The sequence below is a fragment of the Miniopterus natalensis genome, chromosome 1 (assembly GCF_054644295.1).
Source record: "Miniopterus natalensis isolate mMinNat1 chromosome 1, mMinNat1.hap1, whole genome shotgun sequence".
Lineage (NCBI taxonomy): Eukaryota > Metazoa > Chordata > Mammalia > Chiroptera > Miniopteridae > Miniopterus > Miniopterus natalensis.
In genome coordinates, this window is record NC_142081.1 from 86,692,650 (window position 1) to 86,717,699 (window position 25,050).

General features: G+C 36.6%; 1 protein-coding gene across 1 annotated transcript in view; it reads right to left on the reverse strand.

Annotated features, from left to right (window-relative positions):
• The window catches only part of ZNF438 (zinc finger protein 438), a 195,991-nt gene that overhangs the window by 15,928 nt on the left and 155,013 nt on the right, over positions 1-25,050 (reverse strand). Inside the window, 1 exon segment of the mRNA XM_087815417.1 lies at positions 12,688-12,755. The gene's annotated coding sequence lies outside the window, so the exon portion shown is untranslated.

The window sequence follows — 25,050 nt, forward strand, 5'->3', positions numbered from 1 at the left end:
ATGTGTGTGTACTTAGGTAGGTACTCCTGCTGATGGAGCGGGCTTAATGGCTGACCATCCACAGACATCCCAGCTAGCATTCCATAGGTTCACCCCACTGGTGTCCTCCTACAGCACCTAGCCCAGCTGGGCCCACACTGCTCTCCACCCCACTGCTTGCTGCCCAATGTGGGAGAAAGCCAACCACTGTGAACATCGAACACTGTAAATTCAAGGTTTCCAGTCTCAAACTGCAGACCTGTTCCATCATCTGTGCTTCATCCCTACAGACTCCCTTCAGTTTGTGACTGCGACTGGCTTAGGTCTCTCCTGTTGCTTTTCTGAGGCACTCTCCCTCCTCCACTTTTCCCCCATACTTCTCTCTTGTCAACAATTTTGGGCATTAACCTTGCAATGCACTGAATGTTTGTGTCCCCCGCAATTCATATTTGAATCCTAACCTCCCAGTGTAATGGTATTAGGAGGTGGCGCCTTTGGAAGGTATTTGGTCATGAGGTTGGAGCCCTCATGAATGGGGTTAGTGTCCTCATAAACGGGACCCCAGAGAACTCTCTTGTCCTCTTTCTTCCATGTGAGGAAACAAGAAGACAGCAATCTGCAACCCAGAAGAGGGCTCTCAGCAGAAACTGACCATGCTGACATCCTGCTCTTGGACTTTCAGCCTCCAGAAATATAACAAATTTCTGTTTCTGTTGTTTGTAAGCCACTCAGACTATGGTACTTCGGTATAGAAGCCTGAAGGGTTTAAGACCTCATGGAGAAAAGAGGTCATCAAGTAGGAACTCATTCACCATCCCTTCCTTCTACTTCTAAACGCTCTTATTTCATTATACAACACAAATAACTTTACCTTTTCTGGGGCAGAGGGAAAGAAGGGAGAAGCACTCTCTCTCTAAATATACAACTCATCCACCTCAAGTCCTGAAATATTTTTGTATGTGAAAAAAAGTGCATATTAGAATAATGGAGCATTTCCAAACCTGTTCTGCACCCCACACTTCTCTCCAGGCCCCTTGCGCTGCCTCAGGGATCCCACACCATTGGCGAGCTCCACAGATTATGGAGGCCTTCCTTGACCAACCTATCCAAAAGCAGCTGCTCAGCCTCATACGATCATGGGCTGAATCCTTTCTCAACTTTAACTGTCTTTCATGGCACTTACCTTTATAATGAGGTTATATTAACCCGTCTTCCTTCCACTAAAATACAAGCACCAAGAAAGCAGAGGCTTGTTTTGTTTGCTGCCAGGACCTCAGTGCGTAGATCAGTGTTTGGTACAAGGCAGACACACAGCATGTTAGTTACTAAATGAGTGAACTATTAACTTTCAGCAATACTGTCATGCTTTTTCCTGAACACACAAAAATAAAAACCAAAACAACAATTAAGAGTTCTTGGACTCTTGTTTCCTCTTCAAACTACTGCCCTATCTCCTTTCATTTCTTCATGAACAAAGCTACTTATTGTAGGTAGTGTATATGTTCCCCATCTCTTCTCATCAACTTATTTTCCTTTCAACCTCTAAACCCTTGAATTCTGTTACGAAGTGCTAAAATGTCCTTCTGCCAGGAGTCAGATTGAGTGCTTAACTTATTATCTCACTTAATCCTCTATGAGCTCTTGATATTAACATCTTCAGTTCATAGATAAAGAAACTGAGTATTTCTTGCAAGGCCACAAAGCTGGTAAGTGTGAGTTGGATCTGAATCCAGGTCTGTCTGGCACCAAGGCTGTTCTCCTTCCATTCCAATACACTGGACTTACTACGGCATTATGCAATTTATCTGTTTATGTCAGTCTCCTCCAATGGCTGGTGACACATAACTCATCTCTGTGTTGATAAAATAACGGCCGTTTTGACTAACCTTTTCCAATCAGAGTATAACTATCAGGAGAGAGAGTGAGCTTGTTTTTTCTAACAGGAACGTAGAGCATAGCTGCTAGGGAGGTAGTTAAAAAAATTTACAGAGTGATTCCCTTCACAATGTCCAATGTGTTACAAGCCAGGCTTGTAACAGGATGGCTTCTTTTACAGAGCTTCTGATGAACAAATCAGACTTACACCAAAATGGAACTCTTTTAAAGTAACAATTACACAATAAATTCACAACACTTTAAAGTACTGATAAAGAAGTTTTTTTTATAATGAGAAAAAGTGAAGAAAAAAATAATTACTAAGGCCTTTTATAATTTTAGAAATAATAAAAATTTCCTAGATATTTTCTAATCGTATGCTATCTGCTTCTAAAACTGAGGTCACTGAAGAACATTAGGACTGAATGAAAAAGTTTAAAAATGCTGAAATTAATTCTTAATTCCTTGTGGCAACTCCTTGCCCATTCAGTGCTGTGGCCTATGGTTTGGATCTGGGGGCTTTTTCTTTTTTAGGAGGCCTTCTCAGTGAAAATGAGACAAATTGCATTACATGTAAGAAAGAGAGCAGAGGTGGCTTTCGTTCTTCCATCTACTATGAATGAGTCTGAGCAAGACAATAATCCTTATTGGCCTTAGTTTCTCCCTTTAACAAGAGAGGATGACCCTGAATCATTGTTTCTCAAACTGTGGTTTGCACACCTTGTGGACCTCCCAACACTCCCTTTGATGTCAAAATAAGATGTCATTGCCTTTTCCACTGTGTTGATCTTTGCAGGTGTTGCACTGATGGGACAAAGGAGAACTGGGTAAAACTGCTCTGGCCCCTTAGCCTGAATTAAGGCGGGGCAGCACGTGTTCAAGCAGTCACATTTTCTCAGCAGAACAACAAAAAGGCGGTACAGCATTTTAATAAACTGTGATGCTGACATGCCTTTTTGAAATTCTGGAGCCTTTTTGAAATTCACACTCTTAGGGCACGTGTGCCGCACACTGAAGCATGACGGCTGCCTCGGGGAAAAGCGCTTGTGCGACGGTGTTGCAAGGCTGAACGGCTGCTGTTTTCATGGAATACCATTTTTACTTAAAAAAGCTTCTGACAGAAGGTTGAAAGAACATATTCAGATTTGAGTAATGGGCAGACATTTTCTCAGAAGTGAATGAATGAAGCTTATCACTACAAGTAACCGTTGTCATTGATAAAAATCATTCCTGCAAGTGGCAATTAGAACTTTGAAAAACTTGATTGAGTTCATCACCAGGAGCTTGAAGCTTCCTTCCCAACACTTAAAGATCTTTCAGGTCAGGCTCTTGTTACATTAACAATATGATTTTTACAATGTTGTATAAAATGATGTACAGTAAGTCCTTACTGAATGCTGTCTGCAGATTCTCGGAAACAATAACTTTAAGGGAAAAGACACATAACAAAAGCAGTTTTATCACAGGTTAATTAATAGAAACAAGCTAAATTCATATGGCATATTTCTCATCACAAAAACATCACCAAACTGCTAAATAAAGATCCTGAACACTTCTAATGTTAAACACTGAAATAAATGTGAGCTATACATACATTTAAAAAAGATGAATGAAAACAAGTAAGAGAATTCTTTTCCAACCCACTTACTCCAGTTCAGAATCCTGAGTGGCCAGCGCCGTCCCAGCAGCTCAGGGTGCAAGGTGGGACCTGACCTGGGGCAGGACACCTTTCCATCAAAGGGTGCACACACACACACACACACACACACACACACTCAGACTGGAGACATGCCAACTAACCTCACTTGGGATGTGGGAGGAAGCCGGAGCACCTGGAGAAAACCCCCACAGACACGGGGGAACATGCCAACTCCACACAGGCAGAGGCCCAGGCTGGGATAGATTTTTTCCTCATCAACATGATAACGAAGGGGCATTGAATGAAATGACATTATTCGGGGACCTGCTGTATATATAGAAGATTTGTATAACTCAGTGCACTAATGTTTTCTAAATGACCAATGCCTTATGTTACATGGATGGGGGAAAGACTCATTTGGGCACTGCAAGACCAAAATGTAACAGAATACGAGAAGGACATTGACATGGCTTCAAATAAACTTTAAAAAGTTACCTGATTCTATTAAAGACATTTATAGTTATCTGACACATTTTGGTGTAGTATCGAAGAAAAATACTCACAATTATCTGAAAAGGCTATTAAAATATTCTCTTTCCTGCAACTATGAAGTTTTTCTCCCCAAATATTTCAACATAAACAACATAGAACAACATACTGAATGCAGGACTAGATATGAGACTTCAACCATTTTCAACCATTTTGAAAAGATATTTTCAAAAAACATAAGTCAATGCCAGTCTTCTCATTATTTCTTTTGGTTTAGAAAATAGCTACTTACATCATATTTTTCAGTTTATAATCTCAAATATGGTAAATACCAACAGATATAACTGACACAGACAAATATTCTTTAGAGTCCTCAATAATTTTTAAGACTGTAAAGGGGTCCTGAAACAAAAATCAATTTGAGAATTGAACTAGATGAAATCAAATATCCCAGCTCTTTTGAGATTCTATTATTTTTTGCTGTGTGTGTGAATGACAATAGAAAATAAAATCTGGAAATGTCTTTTTTTGGTAAGATTTGTTTCTTTCACATGTTTTTTCTCTTGAGAATATGATATGTCAGTTCCATAGGACAGAGTCTTGAAAATAAAGTTCATAAAGGTAATTATAATTAAAATGTCACCAGTGGGAAATGTTAGAATACAGATTAAATAATAAAATGCTTGACAAAAATCTTATAAATATGTAATGCTTCAGATATTTATTTTACTTAATTTGAATTTATATTTATGAAATGTCTCATAAATTATATTTAAATTAATGGCATTTTTATTTTTCCCTCAATTTTAAGAAGATAACAAGATGCTCCTGGCAGTATTGTATATACTGCAATCGTTTTTGCTTTTTTAAAATAGAGTACTATTTTTAGAAAACTATTATTAACATGCATTCAAAATCATTTTAAATTATTTAATCAAAACCAAAATAATCATAAGTTGCTGTTTCTAGTGTAAGTTGATGTTGGAATTTTGGTAAACGTTTTTAGGATTTTCGTGCCAATTAATGTAAAGACAAGAACAATCTGTTTACTCTATTAAAAGTACCACCAGATTTATTAATTTCTATTCCTAGTAGTATAGGCTTTTATAAACATAAAATGCCTAACCTATATTTTTGGCTTGCATAACATTCTAAACACCCGTCAAACTTCTTTGCTTTTATTCCTGCTCAACCCATCACACCAACCATCTGCCTAAATAAAGATATAAGCATCTGCTCTATGGCAAGTGGTCTCAGCGGCAAATGTTTCCATCCTTGTGCTCATGTCACTGGGGCTGGATACATTATTTGAACAGATGTATACAATGGGAAAGTGTTGTGCCCACAGTGAAATGTCTCCAACTGCTTTCTATCAAAGTGCTTAAATGTTATTTGCACCTGCATTATGTTAATAATATAAAGGCAGCAGGGGTCTGACAAAGTGAGATGTGATGCTATGAAATATATTTACATGGTTAATTGGAGTTTCTGAGAGACTCTGCTGCCAAATGGCCACACTGACATTGATACATGCCCAAGCAGGCTACCTGATTAGTAGTCTGCTTTTTAAGCGGTGGAAATATGGCTACTTCAAAGGACAAACATACTCATAATCTGAATTCCTAATAAGAATATTCCAAACTCTAGTATTTTATCTCAAAATAGGAAAATAACTTCCAGTATAAAGCTCTTTTAGGCCACCCAGGTAATTTCCATTTTGTTTTACAAGGAAATTTCTATAGGTATGTGTGTGCTTTCCATTTGTACTTCTGTCAACAGCATAACATACTAATAATCCATAGTGGTATTTTGCAGAGGTTATTGCATTGGAAAGTTCCAATTTCCACATTAAGGAGTTAACCAAAACCAGCTTGAAAAATGTCAATTTGTACTTGGTCTGCAACATAAAACGGTACCAAAAATCCAAGAACAGCATTTACACCACTAGTTAAGATCAAAATGTTTCCATATGAATGTCACATATTTGAAAACATAATATTTTGGTAATACATAGGGAATGTTTTTCCCCCAGAAATGAGGTCACAAAGCCATGTTAACCACTGAACGCAAAACATCAAATTATAGTGGTTGTCCTTGCTACTCTGCATTAAATGTGAAGGCTAAAGAGCCAAGGAATTTGCAATAATAGTTGTCTTTGTAGCTTTACTGAGCTAAGGGCTTGTGGTCACTTTCAAAATAACACATTTATTATTTTATTAACTTGACATTGATAATATTAACTTTACATAAAGTTATTCTGAGTTAAATGTTACCCCAAATAACTTTTATTCTGCAAATTACTCTGCGATTTATATTGCTCTTTAATAGAGTTCACAAGGTGCATTCGCACACAGTTGATCTGCATTATTCACAGATTCCATATTTGCAAATTCACCTGTTTGCCTAAATTTATTTGCAATCCCAAAATCCATACCGGTGGCATTTTTGTGGTCAGCTTTAGATACGTACAGGCAAAAAATGTGAGTCACCTGATGTGCATGTTCTCAGCAGTGGTGGATGGATGCTCTGCCCTGTTTCAGCTCTCATGCTATAAACAAGTGTCGTCCTTTTCGTGGTCCATTTAGTGGCATATTTTTCACATTTTTTTCATTTTGTAATTTCACTGCTTAAAATAGCCCTCAAGAATAGTGTGACACACTGTCCAGGTATTTCTAAGCATAATGTGCCTTTTGAAGAAAATACATATGTTAGATAAGCTTTGTCCAGTTATGAGTTATAATTCTGTCTGTGAGTTCAATGTAATGAACAACATATATTAAATGAGGTGTCTTTAAACTGAAACACACATAAAAACTAGGTTCTGTATTGATAGTTGATGAAAATATTGTACTGTGACCAGAGGCTCGCAGGAATCTAACCCTGTATTTCCCTTAGGAGCAATGGTTCAGTATTCACTAATTCAGTGTTTGTGGTGATTTTATAGAATTTTTTATATTAGCTAATTCAGCGTTTGTGGCAACTAATGTGAATGAGGAGAACCAACTGTACCTTATCTCATTTGACTGCTTCAGGGCAAGACCTATTATCCCCCTTTGAAAGAAGAAGGCACTGAGGCTCACTGATTTAGCCAAGGTCACAGAGCCTCAAAAGAAGGGCAGAAGGATAGCCAGAGCTCGCTGTCCAGCTCTTAGCTTAGCATTCTTTTGCCAGAATGAGAGGAGAGAGGGGGAAGAACAAATAGGAAAGAAGCTTAAGAAAAAGCTCTAATACCATGTTTGAAAACTGAACTGTAGTTGGATAACACAATATAAACCGTTTTTAGGTTAAATCATAAAAGGTAAACTCTGCTTATAGGTAGCTCAGTTTTATTAATTTGAATTGAGCTATAAGAGAGTAGAGCTTAGTTTGGTTTTCTTATTTTCCCTTTGTCCTTTGCTCCTTGCCTCTCCAAAGACAATAAATATTTGTTAAATAAACACATAGACATGAGAACTACAGCTTGGTGTTTCATCAAAAAACAAAGATTAAAATGTTTTCACAGCATCTAAGTAATATGATTTTTTAAAAAATGTCTGAGAGTTTAACGCATTTTCAACAAAATTTAATATGCGTTTGATAACCCGCTACATGCCAGGGTGATTTAAAGCTTTCCAAATACAGAAAACTGATTAAGAATTTTATAAAAAACCCAATTGATACTAAGGATCTAAAATAATTAAGGTCATTTTTCTAAACTTAAAAAAAATCAATTAACTAGCTATCCCAAACTTTCTTTACTTGAGTTCCGAAACGCTATATTCACTAATACCAAAATGTTAATGTACTTAAGATACAGTACGTATTTCTATGTCTTTAAGACATAAGAATATATTTTTGGCTCTGCCATATTATTTGAAAAGCATTGTCTTGAATCAGAAAATCCAGGGGTTTTTTTGTTTGCTCGTTTTTAAAAAAATCCTAATCTGAATTTACATGATAAACAGTAATGGCTATGATTTCACTGGTAAATAATGTTCAGGTTTTAAAATTAGTAGGAGTTGTACAGTGAATGCATATTTGGAGAACTGTGTGGTTTTGAAGGTGGTCCTGAAGGTCACTGTGTCTTGCCCTGGCCAGGTGGCTCAGCTGGTGGGAGCGTCGTCTGTGCACCAAAAGGCTGCGGGTTCTATTCCTGGTCAGGGCACATACCTAGGTTGCGGGTTCGATCCTCAGTCGGGGTGCATATGAGAGGCAACCGATCAATGTTTCTCTCTCACATCAATGTTTCTCTCTCTCTCCCCCCTCCCTTCCTCTCTCTCTAAAAATCAATAAAAACCCATCTTTGGGTGAGGATTAAAAAAAAAACCAGGGTCTTGCCTCAATGCATCTGCTGTCTCCTGACCCCCATTTATTATTACTTCATTGAATAAAAATAGCACTCACAATTTGAAAACTATGTTTAAACAATACAAATGTTACGACAGAGATGAGAAGTGTTAAAAGACCTGTATAAGAAGACCTTTCCACCTGCTGCAGACTTGCCTAGTAAATGGAAAAACTCGACTGTGAAGCTGGCAAATGACTAAGAATTTTGAATAACTCCAGTAAAACAGGCCCTCCCTGGACTGAAATGAAGGCTCACTCCCGACAATGAACAGTGGGACCTGTTTTAACCAACTGTGCGGGGAATTAAAATTCATCCTGCTTTCTCCAAGGTGCAAACTTCAATCCTTAATTAGCATAGCCACAGTGAACGTCTTTCTAGCACATAAAAAACATAACTGTTCCTGTCACAGAAGCATGTGGCAAAGTTGCTCACTTGTGCTTTTCCTTATCTGTCAAGTAAATAAATTCATTTGCATTTTCCAATCACTGTTGTGGTTTTGTCTTTTCCTTCAACAAATTTAAAGTGGAAGTTACAACTGTAGTTGGCCTTATCATGTTGTTTTCATAACTATTTTTCCCTCAAAAACATGGTTTATCACTTGTTAAAATTTGCTATTTTCCAACACAAAATACCTGCCCTTTATATTTCTATTAGCTTATCATTGGAAAATAAAAAAGGGAAGTTATGGGAAAACCATGAATCCTGTCCCCAAATCCTGAGTGCATGAGAAGATAGAAAATTGTAACAAAATAAGTCCAATGAACTTTTAAAGAGTCTATAAGGAATACTTTCACAAAGAAAGTAATAACAATAACACTAAATTATAATGGAAAGCTTTTAATATAGTATAAACTTTTATTAGACTGATATTATAACATTAAATGTCTTTATCCAAAATTAGAAAACATTTAAATAGAAGGCACTAGAATTTGTAATTAGTTATTCCTCTAGTTGTTTCCTAGCTTCAAACTCATATCCCTTGACTCCTAAACTCCATTGGCTTGAATTCTACATGTGTTAATGTACTGAGCAAAGGTCATCTCCTCTCTGCTATGTGGTTTCCTGACCAGCTTCAAAAGTCTGGCTTAACCAATAGTCCCTTCATTCAGATTCTCAAACTATGTCATACTCAGTTCTAATACAGTATTTGCCAAGCTTTATTCTAATTAATTACATACATGTCCGCTGTTCTAATAGAATTCTGTGTTTTGTAGAAGCACAGGCTCTTGCCTGATTTATCTTTGGATCCCTCAGAGCATCCGACATAGCTCCTGGTAAGTATTTCCTTGGTGATCATTCAATCTGCTTCTACAATATGATATTTTATTCGGAGACAGTATGTGATGCAGTGGATTTTGTTAAGCCTTGCAATTCTGCTGGTGATGTCCTACCTGAATTTCATGCATTAATGTGTATAATATGTGTGTGTATTTACAAGTCTAAAATTCAAAAGTACCATAATTTATAGATAGCCATCAACAGTTTGTCAAATAAATAACTCAGCATTTAATTAATAAATGACACGCACCGAGCAAACTTCTCATGTTGCATAAATGATTATATGTCATGACAGAAATATAAACAAAATCATAATTTAAAAGTCTGGTATTTTTCTTTGTTAAAAATGTTAATAGAATCCAGGCCACAGAGAAAGCATTTGAACAGATTAATGAGTAAATTAATGAAGAATTGGGGAATTCTTAGGCCTAATATATACTATACTGTTTTTCCTTACTTATATAATTTTCCATGATATAAATTCTAATTTCTGCCTAATTTGATTTAAAATGGTTTTAAATATTCATATATGTAATTAAGCGCAATATGTTTGATCAGAGAAGAAAAAGGGAAATGATCTAAAAATAGATTATAAATATTCTTTATAAATTTACAGTGTGACACAGGGGACAAAGAGTGAGTTTTGGATTTTGATAGATCCTTAGACCTATCAAATCTTAGTTAAGTCACTTAACAGTTGGTGAGCTTGGTAAAAGTACCTGAACCTTCAAAATCAGAATATATCTAACTTATCATTAAGATTAAATAAAACAAAGGATATAAAGTTGGAGGTAGAGTGACTGTGACACTGAAGGCACTTGACTAATTCAGCTCTTTTAGCTATTATACCTTTTTCCCTGCCAAATCCTGGATTTGGGGCTTAAATATCCTTCGTTTCAGAAATGAGTGATGAAAAATTTACTAGAGCTGATGAATCCTAGCTAGGCTTCACTTTTTATATTTTGGCCAAGTCAATGGAGGTAACTAAGCTTATGCAACAGCTCAGAGAGGTAGACACACAAACAAAACAAAATCAACCTTGGTGAGAAGCAAAGTAGGCAAGAAGTGTGAGTGGTGACATGCTTTTGTTACTTCCCTGTATTAGCCAGAAACCAAGCAGCTCATTGTTTAGTTACACAGACGCACAACCTTTCAGAGCTGGAAAAAAAAGTGTCTAGTAATATTGGCTTTACTAATAGGGAAACTGAGGCTTAGGAGCAAAATAATTCGTCTGAGGTTCCATAGCTCGTTGGAGGCAGATCGGGTTCAGGAGCCCAGCTTCCCTGACATTTGTTCCAGTATTCTTTCTTTTAAGCAGTCACACCTCTCCTTACTTGCTCAGATGAAGGATGTCTATCAGCTAGGACACCGAACTTTCAAACCCTTGATGAGTTACCCAGAACTGCAGAAATCTTCCAAAGATATATACCACAATATACTCACAGGAAATGCACACTTTTTATTTCTAGATAGGGTTTACTGTCCTGCCCTGGCATTCTCATAGCCTTTCTTGCCCTAGTGTTCAGGCTGGATCTTGCATGAATCTCAAAAGCTCTTACTCTCCCTTTGGCCAAATGTCTGGATAAGAACCAAGCCACGGGGTTTGCTCTGTTTACTTCCCATGGGTCTCCTTGGATCATGCTTGGCCTTCTCAAGCCAGTAGGCATTCCAAGCAGGAGGCAGCTGTGCCTGTCTGATTACATTAGCCTCCACACACAGAGCGAGCCCAGATATTAGTCACAACCATTAAGAATGATAGCCACCATCATCTTATAAATGCCTACTATGCTATTAGCAATATGCTAGGTGATTTACATATATTTACTCCTTTAGTATCCATATAACCTGTGGGGTAGGACTTATTAACTTCATTTTATAGATTTATAGATGAGAAAGCTTAGGTCAAGAGGTGTACCTAAGATTATGCAGTTCAGTGGTAGAATTGGGTTTCAAACCAAGATGATACATAGGGGCAGGGGAAAGACTTGAGTTCCTCATATAAGTTAGAGTTCACCTTTACTGTGAGAAAAATTTATTATTCTTTATTCAGAAAGGACTCTATCTCCACCTATAAATGGCTTTTCAGAAAGGTCCAGGAGCTCATGTTAAATCATGATTTCCTGTTTAAAAGTCATATGGAGGGTAAATGGTTTTCCTTATACTTCTTTTTAAGTGAGTATGGGAGGAAACAGGTCAAAGAAATGTGTAAGCAAATATCCCCTCCCTCTGTGTGTGTGTGTGTGTGCATGTGCGCACCTGTGTGTGCATGCATGTGTATGAATTATATAGATACATATATTCTCTCATTAAAACACATTATTCTGCTTCACTAAAGCCAATACTTTGTAATTTCACTTGATATCTATTAGTGTCAGCTAATGGGCTAAGCTCTGTGAGTTTTGTGTGAAATGAGATGGCCCTGCTCTCAAGGAACTCTCAGTAAAGGAGAAATGTCTTAAAACCCAGGAATCTATATAAACCCAAGTAATTTACCAAAGGAAATAAACTTTCAGGTATATTAAAATTTTTGTTCTTAGTTCCAGGAAATAAGCCATCTATGGTTAGAGGGCAGCGACATGAAATGTATCAATAAAAACTATAACAGCCCTGGCTGGGTTGCTCAGTGGATTGGAGTGTCATCCTTGTACCAAAGGGTTGTGGGTTCTATTCCCATCAAGGCATATACATAGGTTGCAGGTTCGATCCCTGGCTGGAGCGTGTACTGATCCATGTATCTCTCTCACATTGATGTTTCTCTTTTTCTCTCTCACTTCTCTATAAAATCAGTAAATATATCCTCAGGTGAGGATTAAAAAACACACTGCAGCCGGGCCTGGCGTGGCTCAGCGGTTGAGCATCGACCTAGGATCCAGGCGATCGGGGTTCGATTCCTGGTCAGGGCACATGCCTGGGTTGTGGGCTCGATCAATGACTCTCATCATTGATGTTTCTCTCTCTCTCTCTCCCTCCACTTTCCTCTCTCTGAAATCAAAAAAGATATATTTAAAAAAACACCAAACAAAAAAAACCACTGCAAAACAAACAAAAAAAACCTATAACATACACATTACCATTTTCCTAAAAAGTGGCTTTTTCTTACCTTGATCTTTTGGTGGTAGTGATGAAGAATTCTGTATTATGATGTATTTGACTTGAATAGTAACTTCCCTAAAAATAAGTAAGCACAAAAAATAATTAGAAAATAATTAAGATGCCGAGTTAATACATACAAAAAATAAATTATAAGCTCTTAAAAATGTCTTTCTATTTATAACTATATGAGTAATAAGAAATGAACTAAACTATTAAGAAACTAATGTTTTTATCTCATTCTCATTTTTATACAGACAGGAATTTACTGAATGTACTGGTGTGGGCCTGGAGAGGGAAGCAAAGCAGAATGGAGAGAAGGATTATATCTGCATCTCTGCCCTCATAGGGACAGGGAAATGTGCAAGCATGCAGAGTGAAGATTTTCCTGAAAAAGCCCTCCCTGGTCATTGTTTCATATACTCTGTCTCAGAAAAATAACTAACATGTTTAACAATACAAGTAAAAGAAGCATAATTGCAATATAATCATTTGATGAACTATAATTCAGTCATTAAAATGTGATTATGAAGATTATGAAAATGTTGATGATACAATGCATTAAATGAACATACTAAATGACATAAACAGCAGGATGACAACTATAGAAACAGAGGCACAGAAAAACTCATACAGGAAATATATTAATATGTACATTGGCATTGTGTTTCGTAATGAAATTACAGATGTTTTCCCCTCCATTTTAGCTATTTTTCAAATTTCCTATAATAAGGGGTTCCATATTAATAAACTATTTGAATACAAAATTAAAACAAAGTCCTTGAAAAAATTAGGTAAATATTTTTATAAGCCTCCATAGAAGTGTTTCTAAACATGACACCAAAGACAGAAGCAATTAGGGTAGAAACTGATGAATTTTTCTATTTAAAAACGTAAATGTTTTTTTAAATAGAAAATTAGACAAAATTAAAAGGCATGACTTCTGCTTCCAGGCAATACTGAGTAAAATTCACTCAATAAGTGAGCACTGTGTTTCAAAAACATTGAATTTTTAGTTAAAAATCTTCCCTCAAAGAAAACTCTGGGCCCAGATGGTTTCTTTTGTTCTAAATATTTAAGGAAGAAATAATACCAATTATATACAAATTGAAAAGGAGGAGATTCTAAATATCTAATTCTAAGAGTCCAGCATTACCCACATACCAAAACTAGACAAAATGCCACTAGAATGAAAGAAACCTCCAGACAGATCCTTTATAACACAAATGCAAAAGTTATAAATAAAATTTTTAGCAAATCAAATCCATAAATATAACATATCCTGACCACGCATGGTTATCCCAGTAACGCACACTGGATTTAACATTCAAAGTCTATGTAATTCACAATATTAACAAACTAAACAAGAAAAACTCAATGATCATTTCAATAGATAAAGAAAATGTATTTGATAAACTCTAACATCCATTCCTGATTAAAAATTAAACTTTTAGAAAACTAAGAATAAAGAAAACTTCCTCAAACTGGTAAATGCTGTCTATGAGAAATCTACAGGTAACATCATACTAAAGACTGAATGCCCTCCCTCTAAGTTTACAAACAAGAGAAGAATATACACAATCACCACTTCTCAATATTTTACTGAAAGCTCTATCCAGTTCAATGAAGCAAAAATGAATAAAATGCATACAGATTGGGAAATAAAACATAAACTGTCTTTATTTGCAGATAGCATGATTACGTAGAAAATTCAATCTATAGAAATAACTAATAAATGAGTTTAACAAGGCTGCAGAATACAAGATCAATGTACAAACATCAATTATATGTCATATGCTAGTAACAATCAGAAACTGAAATAAGTTAGAAATTAAATTTAATATATTACTTGTAACGGTATTAAAAATATGAAATAATTATGAATAAATCTAACAAAAGATGTGAAAGAACTATACACTAAAAACTATAATATGCTGATGAAATAATTTTTTTTAAAGCTACATAAATGGAGAGATATACTGTTGTGTTTATAGTCAGAACAGTGATAAAAGGGCAATTTTCTGAAAATACTAGATTTATTTATTTATTTTAATATATCTTTATTGATTTCAGAGAGAGGAAGGGAGAGGGGGAGAGATCCTGCATGCCCCCTGCTGGGGATCGAGCCCACAACCCGGGCATGTGTCCTGACCCGGAACAACGGCAATCTCCTGGATCCTAGGTTGATGCTCAACTGCTGAGCCATGCCCGGTCAGGCAATACTAGATTTATAGGTTCAATGTAATCCTAGTTAAAATCTCAGTATACATTTTGTAGAAATGAACCAATTTATTCTTTTTTAAAAAATATGTTTTTATTGATTTCAGAGAGAGGAAGGGAGAGGGAAAGAGAGATACAAACACCAATGATGAGAGTCATTGATTGGCTGCCTCCTGCATGTCCCCAACAGGAGATCGAGACCACAACCAGGGCATGAGCCCTGACTGGGAATCCAACGGCAATCTCCTGGATCCTAGGTCGATGCTCAACTGCTGAGCCATGCTGGCTGGGCACCAATTCATTCTTAATTCACATGGAAATTCAAAAAACTTAGAATAGCCAAAATCACTTTTTAAAAAAGGAAAAAGTTAAAGAATAATACTACTTTAGTTTCATGACTTACTATAAAGTTATAACTATCAAGACAGTGTGCTATTGATATAAAGATAGACAAATAGATCAATGGAACAGACTAGAAGGTCCAGAAATAAGCCTACACATATATGGCCCACTGATTTTTCATGAAGTTATAAAGGGAAATCAGCAATAAACAAAGAATAGTCACTTTAATAAATGGTTCTAGGAGTACTGGATATCCATATGCAAACAACAACAAACAAACCCAAAAGGTATCATACACTTACATGTAACAGCTAAAACTACAAAATTTCTGTAAGGAAACATTATGGCCTTATACCAGGCAAAAATATCTTACATAGAACATCTAAAACATAATCCATAAAATAACTAATAATCTGGACTCCAAAATTAAAAACTTCTGCTCTTCAAAAGATACTGTTAAGAGAATGAAAAGACAAGCCACACAGTGGGAGAAAATAATTGCATACAATAAATATAATAAGAAATTATACCCAGAACACTCTTAAAACTCAGTAATAAGGAAACAAAAAATGCAATTTTTAAAATGGGCAAAAGATCTGAAGAAATACTTCACCAACAAAGATAAGGCTTGCAAATAATGACATGAAAAGATGCTTAACATCCACTAGTTACTAAAGAACTGTAAATTAAAATTACAAAGAGATAGTGCCATCTACCTATCAGAATGGCTAAAATGGAATAAAAAAGACTATATCAAGTGTTGGCAAGGATGTAGAGGAACTGGAAGTCTTATGCATGCTGGTGGTAATGCAAAAAATTACTTTGAAAAATAGTTCGGCATTTTCTTAAAGATACTCCTATCATATGATCCATCCAGTTCCTTCCTACTGATCCAAAAGAGAAGAATATGTCCATTCTAACAGAAATGAACAAAAATTAAAAACGTAAATGATGAATGCCATCAATATAGCAAGATTTAATACAATATGCTTTATAAATCATATATATGATTACTTTTAATTTCAGTTAATATGCCATATTTAAACAGAGTTGATTAAAAATGAAAATTAGGTGAATTGGTTTCTTGAGAAGTAAGCTTGATGGTAGTGGAAATGGAAGTCTTCCATTTATTTTTAGTTGAGGAAACCTAAGATAGACATAACCTTGTCTTTGTTATTCTGCCTAGCCAAGGTTCCCAAAACCAAATTTAGATAAAGTCTTACAGAATATATGAAAATCATTGTCTCCATACTCAACAAGCTTACTAATGTCAATCCATGGTGTGAATGTGTTTAAGTGCATGCTCTTGAGTGTGTATGTGGGCACCATACACAGAATTGCAATGTGGACATTAATCTAGATTACTATTTCCAGGGAAGGATTTCCTAGAAAATACACATCATACATGAACTGACTGACACAATGCCATTAAAAAAAAATACATCGTAAGATAATAAATTTGTCTAGGAGAACTTGAAATATGAAAATATAAAAAAAGGTAATAAAGTCTTTGGCTGCATTAACATTGGTAATTTATAACAGGCTCTTCTTTATATATTAAGATAATGCTACTAACCCACCACTCACTGGGCAGCTGCTTTTCTCACACACCTTGCTCTAGTTTTGGTCCCACTACAAGCTTGTGGCTCTTGAGTTTAAAGCAATGCATAGTGATTGCCCCACAGGTTTTAGGCTTGAGGCTAGAACCAGAGTTGGTGAGTCCACAGATGACAGCTTCACCTACACTCTATTCTATACTGTAAGTCTTCTGAATTGAGGGCTTATTATGTGCTAGACCTACAAGGTAATTCACTCACACCTCTTATCCTCACATGAAAATCAGCATTGTTATCATCTTTCAAATGAAGAAACTGAGGCTCAAAGAAATTAAGTAATTTGCTCAAGGTTACTTACTGGGAATGAGGTAGAATTAATTACCCAGGTATGTCTAATCCCTAAATTCATAGACATGCTCATGCTCTCCTGTGTACAGATCCTCCTCTGTCCCCTATCCTTCCTCCCCTTTTCTTCCTCATGCACACACTAACATACATACAAGTGTGGACTAAGTCAATGGAAATATATTCAGAATGTTTTTGTGCTGGATACTAGAATTAAAGGAAAATTAGTGAAACAAAGAATGGAAACAAAGTAATAGGGAGAAGTGATTTAGAGAAGTTAGGAAAGGAGTGAACCTGTCAAATTCTTTTATTCAAGGGGAAAAGATAGTCATCTTCAAATATTGAAGAGACATTATTTGGAAGAAGAATTAGACGAATCCTATGTAACTCCAGTGAGCAATTAAGATTCCTAAGACTAGTGAGGGAGACAATTTACAAGAAGGCAAATTTCAACTGGATATAAGGAAAAACTTTCTCATGACTATTGATATTCAACTATGAAACTGATTTCCTATTACACTACCTGCAATATTGATCTCTGTCACTGGAAAAGATGATGAAGCTTTTTTTTTCTTTTTTTTTCTTCAGTCCTAAGAATACAGCAAGGTCTCAGAAAGATTGTATAACACCAGACATCAAAGAACTGAAAAAAACCACTTTTCTTTTACTATACAGCATTAAGGAAATGAAAATGGTCATGACACAGAAAAGAAAAAAGGAACTGCCTAAATGAACTTGTAATTGTGAAGTATTCAATGCTGCTCTTGTCCTTTTATACACTTGGGTATTATTTTAAAATTTTTTATGCACTTGAGCATGAATTTTCCTCATGAGGAGTAATTTCATGTGCCCATTATATTTCACTATATTTTTTCCTTTTCAAATCAACTTTACTGAGGTATAATTTTATACAAACATATACACCTATGTAGTAATCACATTCTTTTTTCTTCTATATTTTATGCTGTTTTGACATATTAGGAGACTGGTTGGTTAGACAGAGTGCCCCTTCCAGGGCTAGCTAATTCTACAGATAGCAAACAACCAACTCCCCTGTGAGAGCAGCTTTCAGATGCAAGCCAACTAATCCCAAATCCGTATCTCCAATTATCTCCTTTGTCCAGCTCTCATACAGCAACTCAGTATTTCCCCTGGGTTAGATCATTACCCCAGGGCCAGGCACTGAACAATTAGGACCATCCTACGCCTGAAGCCATTGAAATCATTCAAAGTAGCCAGTTCTAAACTGTCTTGCTCTGCCTTGCCCTTCCCAGGGAAACCAGAGTAAAGGCTCTAGGCCGTGCTTTCCCAAGGCTCCTTGCCTCCTGACTAACCCTGGAACTTCCCCATGTGGCCTTGAATTTATGGCATGTTCCTTCCTCTTGGGAACTATAAATAATGGATTCTTCTTTCAAAGGCAGTTGTTTCTCTGTAATCTTACCAAAACTGATTAAAATAAGCCTGGGATATATTTCAAGAAAATATAGAACCATAACATTGCTTCAAAAAGTTCTCTCCTCCTCTTTTACAGTCAATCCCTACCCCTCACCCCTGGCCCCAGGTAATCACTGATGCTTCCAATCACTATAAGTTAGTTTTGCTTGTTCTAGAATACAATATCATTTCATATCAATCAAACAGTATCTGTTCTTTTGAGTATCAGTAGATTATTCCTTTCTATTGTTGAATGGTATTCTATCCTATGACTACAACACAATTTGTTTATCTCTGGTGAAAACCTAGGAGTGAAGCTACTGGGTAGTAAATTAAGTATATGTTTTACTTTATAAGCAATTGCCTGATCTTGTTTATCTTTTCAAAGAACCAGCTCTTGGTTTCATTGGTCTTTTGTATTGTTCTTTTTTTGGTCTCTATGTCATTTACTTTCCCTTTGATCTTTACTATTTCCTTCCTTCTACTTACTCTGAGCTTTTCTTGTTGTTCTCTTTCTAGTTCTTTTAGTTGTAGGGTTAGTTGATTTGAGATTTTTCTTGCTTTTTGAGGTAGGCCTGTAATGCTACGAACTTCCCTATATGTTCTGCTTTTGCTGTGTCCCATAGATTTTGGGTTGTTGTGTGTTCATTTTCATTTGTTTCCAGGAAGTTTTTGATTACTTCCTTGATTTCATTGGTAAACCGTTCATTGATGAATACCATGTTATTTAGCCGCCATGTGTTTGAATGTTTTTGAGTGTTTTTATTGCAGTTGATTTCTAGTTTCATATCATTGTGACCTGAGAAAATGCTTGATGTGATTTCAATCATCTTCAACTTGTAGAGACTTATTTTGTGTCCTGACATGTGGTCTATCTTTGAGAATATCCCATGTGCACATGAGAAGAATGTATTTTCTGAAGTTTTGGGGTGTTCTGTAAATGTCGATTAATCTATCTGAACCAGTGTGTTGTTTAAAGTTGCTGTTTCAGTGTTGATTTTTTGTCTGGAAGGCCTATCCAGTGATGTCAGTGGGGTGATAAGTCCCCTACTATGACTGCTATTGAACTCTTCCTTAAAGTCCTCCAATAGTTTTATAAATATATTTAGGTGTGCTTATATTGGGTGTGTATATGTTTATCAGGATTATATCCTTTTGTTGGATTGATCCCTTTAGTATTATACAGGGATCTTTGTCTCATTATGGCCTTTGTTTTGTAGTCTATTTTGTCATACATAAGTATTGCTATCCCTGCTTTTTCCCCCTTTCCATTTGCTTGGAAAATTCTTTTCTATTCTTCCACTTTCATCCTGTGTGACTTTTGTTCTGAGGTGGGTCTCTTGTAGACAGCATGTATTTGGATCATGTTTTCTTATCCATTCAGCTACCCTATGTCTTTTGATTGGAGCACTTAATCAATTTACATTTAAGGTTATTATTGATAGGTACTTATTTAGTCCCATTTTTTTATTTTTTATGCCTATGTTACTCTATTTCTTCTTACAGCCATCACTTTAACATTTCTTGCAGTGCTGGTTTGGCAGTAATGAGCTCTAGCTTTTTTTTTTTTTTTTTTTTTTTGGTCTGGGAAGGTCTTTATTTCACCTTCAATTTTGAATGATAGCTTTGCTAGAGAGAGTAGTTTTTATTTCAGATTTTTGCTTTTCATTACTTTAAAAACACCATGCCATTCTCTTCTGGCCTGTAATGTTTCTGTTGAGGAATCAGCTGACAGCCTATGGGAGCTTCCTTGTAGGTAACTGACTGTACCTTGCTGCCCTTAAGATTCTCTCTTTGTCTTTAACATTTGCCATTTTAATTATGATATGTCTTGACTTGTGTCTCTCTGAGTTCATCTAGCTTGGGACTCTCTGTGCTTCTGGAACTTGGGTGACTTTTTCATTCATTATGTTAGGAAAGTTTTCTGTCATTATTTCTTTAAACAGTTTCTCTATCCCTTGCTCACTTTCTTCTCCCTCTGCAACCCCTATGATGTTATGTTGTTCCATTTTATGATGTTCCAAAGTTCCCTTAAACTGTTCTCATGCTTTTTAGATATTTTTCCTTTTTGCTGCTCTGATTGAGTGATATTTTTCTATCTTGTCTTCTAATTCACTGATTCGATCACCTGCTTCTTCTAACCTATTGTTAATTCCTTCCAGTGTATTCTTTATTTCAGCTATTTCATTCTTCATTTCAGACTGGTTCTTTTTCATGGTTTCTAGTTTGTTTTTCATGCTGCTGAGCATTCTAAAATCCATTAGTTTATACTCTGTTTTTGATAAATTGCTTGCATCCATTTCATTTAGTTCTTTTTCTGGAGATTCTTCCTGTTATTTCATTTAGAGGCCTGTTTCTTTGTTTCCCTATTTTTGCTGTTTCTTTGTGTTTGTTTCTTTGTATTGGATAGGATTGCTATGCCTCCCAGTCTTGATGAAGTGGCCTTCTTGTGAGACCCAGTAGTGTAGTCTCCTTGATCTTCTGAGCTGAGTGCTCTAGGAATGTCCCTTGTGTGGGGTTGTGCGAGCCCTATTGTTGTAGTTGGGTCTTGATTGCTTTTGTCCCATTCAAGGGTGGTCTCAGCCCTCACGCTTGCTGAATGTGAGGTACAATCCCGATCATGTCAACTGTTATATAGGTGCTGACAGAACCAAATAAGCCAAAACAAGACCAAGTCGAACATGAAAAAAAACAAAAAAACCAACAAAACAAGAACAACAAGAAAAACTGAAAAAAGAAAAAGAAATAAATAAAAATACTAAAAGACATGAGACCAAAAGAATTAGAGGGGGAAAAAGAACCAAAGCAGAGAATATGAAGGAAAAGAAGGAAAAGAACTAGAGTAAGAATAAAAATAAATGGAAAAAAAAGAAAAGGAATAATTTTAAAAAGTAATACTAATGAATAAAGTAAAATATAGAATAGGAAAAGAAAAATGGGAAATGAGAAAAAAATAAAATACAAAAAATAGAAAATAATTTAAAAAATAGAGAGAAAAGGATTGACTAAAAAGAGAGAAATAAAAGATATAAAAGAAAAAGAGGGAAAAAAACAAAAAACCTTTGGACCTACTATTTGTGGAGCTTGGTGGATTTTGCTCTTATGTTGTTGATTCTGGCCCATTGGTGTCAGTCCTGGACCTCCTGGGAGGTTCTCTGGTGCAGGTCAATGTGAGTCAATGTCCCTGCCTGGCCCTGGACAATTTGACTGAAGTCTGGCAATGTAGAGTCCCAATTAGACCAGTGGGTGGATCCCCCATAGCCCAGAGGCTGAGTCTGCTTTGGGACTCACACCTTGAATGTCCCTTTTTGGAGCTGCTTTCCCTTCCCCCATGGAAATGGAATCTTAGGGGGAATTCTGGTCTTGGCCAGGATAGTTAGAACAGACTTGCATTGGGGCTGGTTCCCAAAGTTTGTAGGATGGGGGGTGCACACTTTCTCTCCTTCTAATGCCTCAGCTCTACCTTGCTTGCTGGCACCCCTTTGCTGCCACATTGAGGAGGAGGGGATAAACAAATAAAAAATAAAAAAAAACAGCCCCACATGGCACGCCAATCTTTCATCACCATTGGCTCCCATTTGGCAGGGCCTCCACCCATGCTATGACCAAGCCAAGTATCCAAGTACCCCATGCCACAGACCCAGCTGCAGGGGTACAGGTTTTCCAGTCCAGACCCATTCCCCTTTGTCTCTGGTTGCTGTAGGCTGGGGCAGAACCAGCTTTTCCACAGGTTGGGGAAGGGGGGGTTCCCTGCACTCAAGGTGGACAGGACCAATCCTCTTTCCAGAGCCCCACTGTCTAGCCCTGTTGGCTCTCCAACAAAAGATCCTCTAGAAAGTAAAGGGTCCCTCAGATTCATTGGTGGATGTGCCCGTCTGACCCCTTTTCTGGCCCTGAACTTCAGGATGTGACTTGCCTGCAGACACATTTTGGGCCTAACTTCCCCTATGTGGGACAATGGCTATGGTAGGGTGCTTGCACTGCTCCCTATAGCAAGTCTCAGCCTCAGAGTCCCACCACTTGGAGATGTACCTTTTTAACTGAAACTTCTTACTGTGTAACCTTGGATAAGTTCTTTAATATTTTTGCTAACTCAGTTTCCCTAGAGAGATAGCTTCTAGTCAAGATGGCAGGGTAGATAAATATGGTACTTGAATCCTCCCACAACTAAGCTACAGAACAACCATCATTGAGAATCTCTTCAAGTCTAGCTGAACATAAATCCTATAACTAAGAAAATATGGATGAAGCCATGTTGAGGCTGATAGAACGGGTGGAGACCCAAAACAGGTTAGTCCCACACACATGTGCATCAGTTAAAAATCAGGACATTCAGCAAGGGAGCAGGATACAAAATTAACACCCAGAAATCAATGGCATTTTTATATACCAATAATGTACTCTCAGAAATAGAAACTAAAAAACAATTCCATTTACCATTGCAACTAAAAAAATAAGATACCTAGGAATAAACTTATCCAAAGATGTAAAAGACCTGTACTCAGAAAACTATAAGACACTGAAAAAAGAAATAGAGGAAGATATAAACAAATGGAAGAATATACCATGTTCATGGATTGAAAGAATTAACATCATTAAAATGTCCATACTACTGAACGCAATCCATAAATTCAATGCAATCCCTATTAAAACTCCAACAGCATATTCACAGATCTAGAACAAACACTTCGAAAATGTATATGGAACAAAAAAGAACCCAAACAACCACAGCAATTTGAGAAAGAAGAACAAAGTTGGAGGGATCACAATACCAGATATCAAGTTATACTACAAAGCCACTGTAATCAAAACAGCCTGGTACTGGCACAAGAACAGACATATATATCAGTGGAACAGAACAGAGAACCCAGAAATTGACCCAGGCCATTATGATCAATTAATATTTGACAAAGGGGCAAGAACATATAATGGAGTAAAGACAGTCTCTTCAATAAACGGTGATGGGAAAATTGGACAGGTACACACACACACAAAAATGAAACTAGACCACCAACTTACACCATACACAAAAATAAACTCAAAATGGATGAAAGACTTAAGTGTAAGATATGAAACCATAAAAATCCTAGAAGAAAACATCAGCAGCAAAATCTCAAACATCTCTCGTAGCAATATGCTAGCTGATACATCTCCTAGGGCAAGAGAAACAAATAAGAAAATAAACAAATGGGACTACATCAAAATAAAAAGCTTCTTCACAGCAAAAGAAACCATCAACAAAACGAAAAGGGAGCCTATTGCATGGGAGAACATATTTGCCAATGACACATCTGATAAAGGGTTAATATCCAAAATATATAAGGAACTCATACAACTTAACAAAAGGAAGACAAACAATCCAATTAAAAAATGGGCAAAAGACCAAATAGACACTTCTCCAAAGAGGACACACAAATGGCTAAGCAACATATGAAAAAAGTGCTCAACATCGCTACTCATCAGAGAGATGCAAATTAAAACCACAATGAGGTATCACTTCACACCTGTCAGAATGGCTACCATCAACAAATCAATGAATGGTAAGTGCTGGCAAGGGTGTGGAGAAAAGGAAACCATAGTACACTGCTGGCACAAATGCAGACTGGTGCAGCCACTATGGAAAGCAGTATTGAGTTTCTGCAAAAAATTAAAAACTAAACTGCCATTTGACCCAGTGATTCCACTTCTAGGAATATATTTTAAGAAACCAAAAACACCAATTAGAAAGAACTTATGCACCTTTATGTTCATAGCAGCTCAATTTACAATAGCTAAGATGTGGAAACAGCCCAAGTGTGCATCATAGATGAATGGCTAAAAAAGCTGTGGTACATTTACACCATGGAATACTATGCAGCTCTAAAAAAGAAGGATCTCTTATCCTTTGGGGCAGCATGGAGGGAACTGGAGAGTATTATGCTAAGTGAAATAAGCCAGTCAGAAAAAGATAAGTACCACATGATCTCACTTGTATGTGGAATATAATGAATAAAATAAACTGATGAACAAAATAGATCCAGAGACATAGAACCATAGAACAGACTGAGGGATCTCAGAGGAAAGGTGGGGTTGGGGGGGAGTGGGTGGGGAGAGATTAATTAAAGAACTTATATGTTTATAAGTATAATCCATGAACAGAATTTGTATGGGGAAGACCTGGGGGTGGGATGGATGTTGGGGGGAGGTGATCAATAGGTGTAAAAAGGGGTCATCTGTAATATTTTCAAAAATAAAGATTAAAAAAAAAATAATAAAAATAATAAAGCAGATTGCTCTTCCCAATGTGGGCACCCTCTAATTCACTGAGGGCCTGAACGGAACAAAAGGCAGGGGCAGGGGGATTTCTTACCTTCCTGCCTGCCTCTTTAGAAAAAAAAAAAATTGGGAGGGATCTCTCAGGTATGGAGGATCCCCTTTGAGGAGGGAGGGGTCCTAGCCCCATACAATGCCCACCAGCCCAGCGTTCCAGTGCTGGG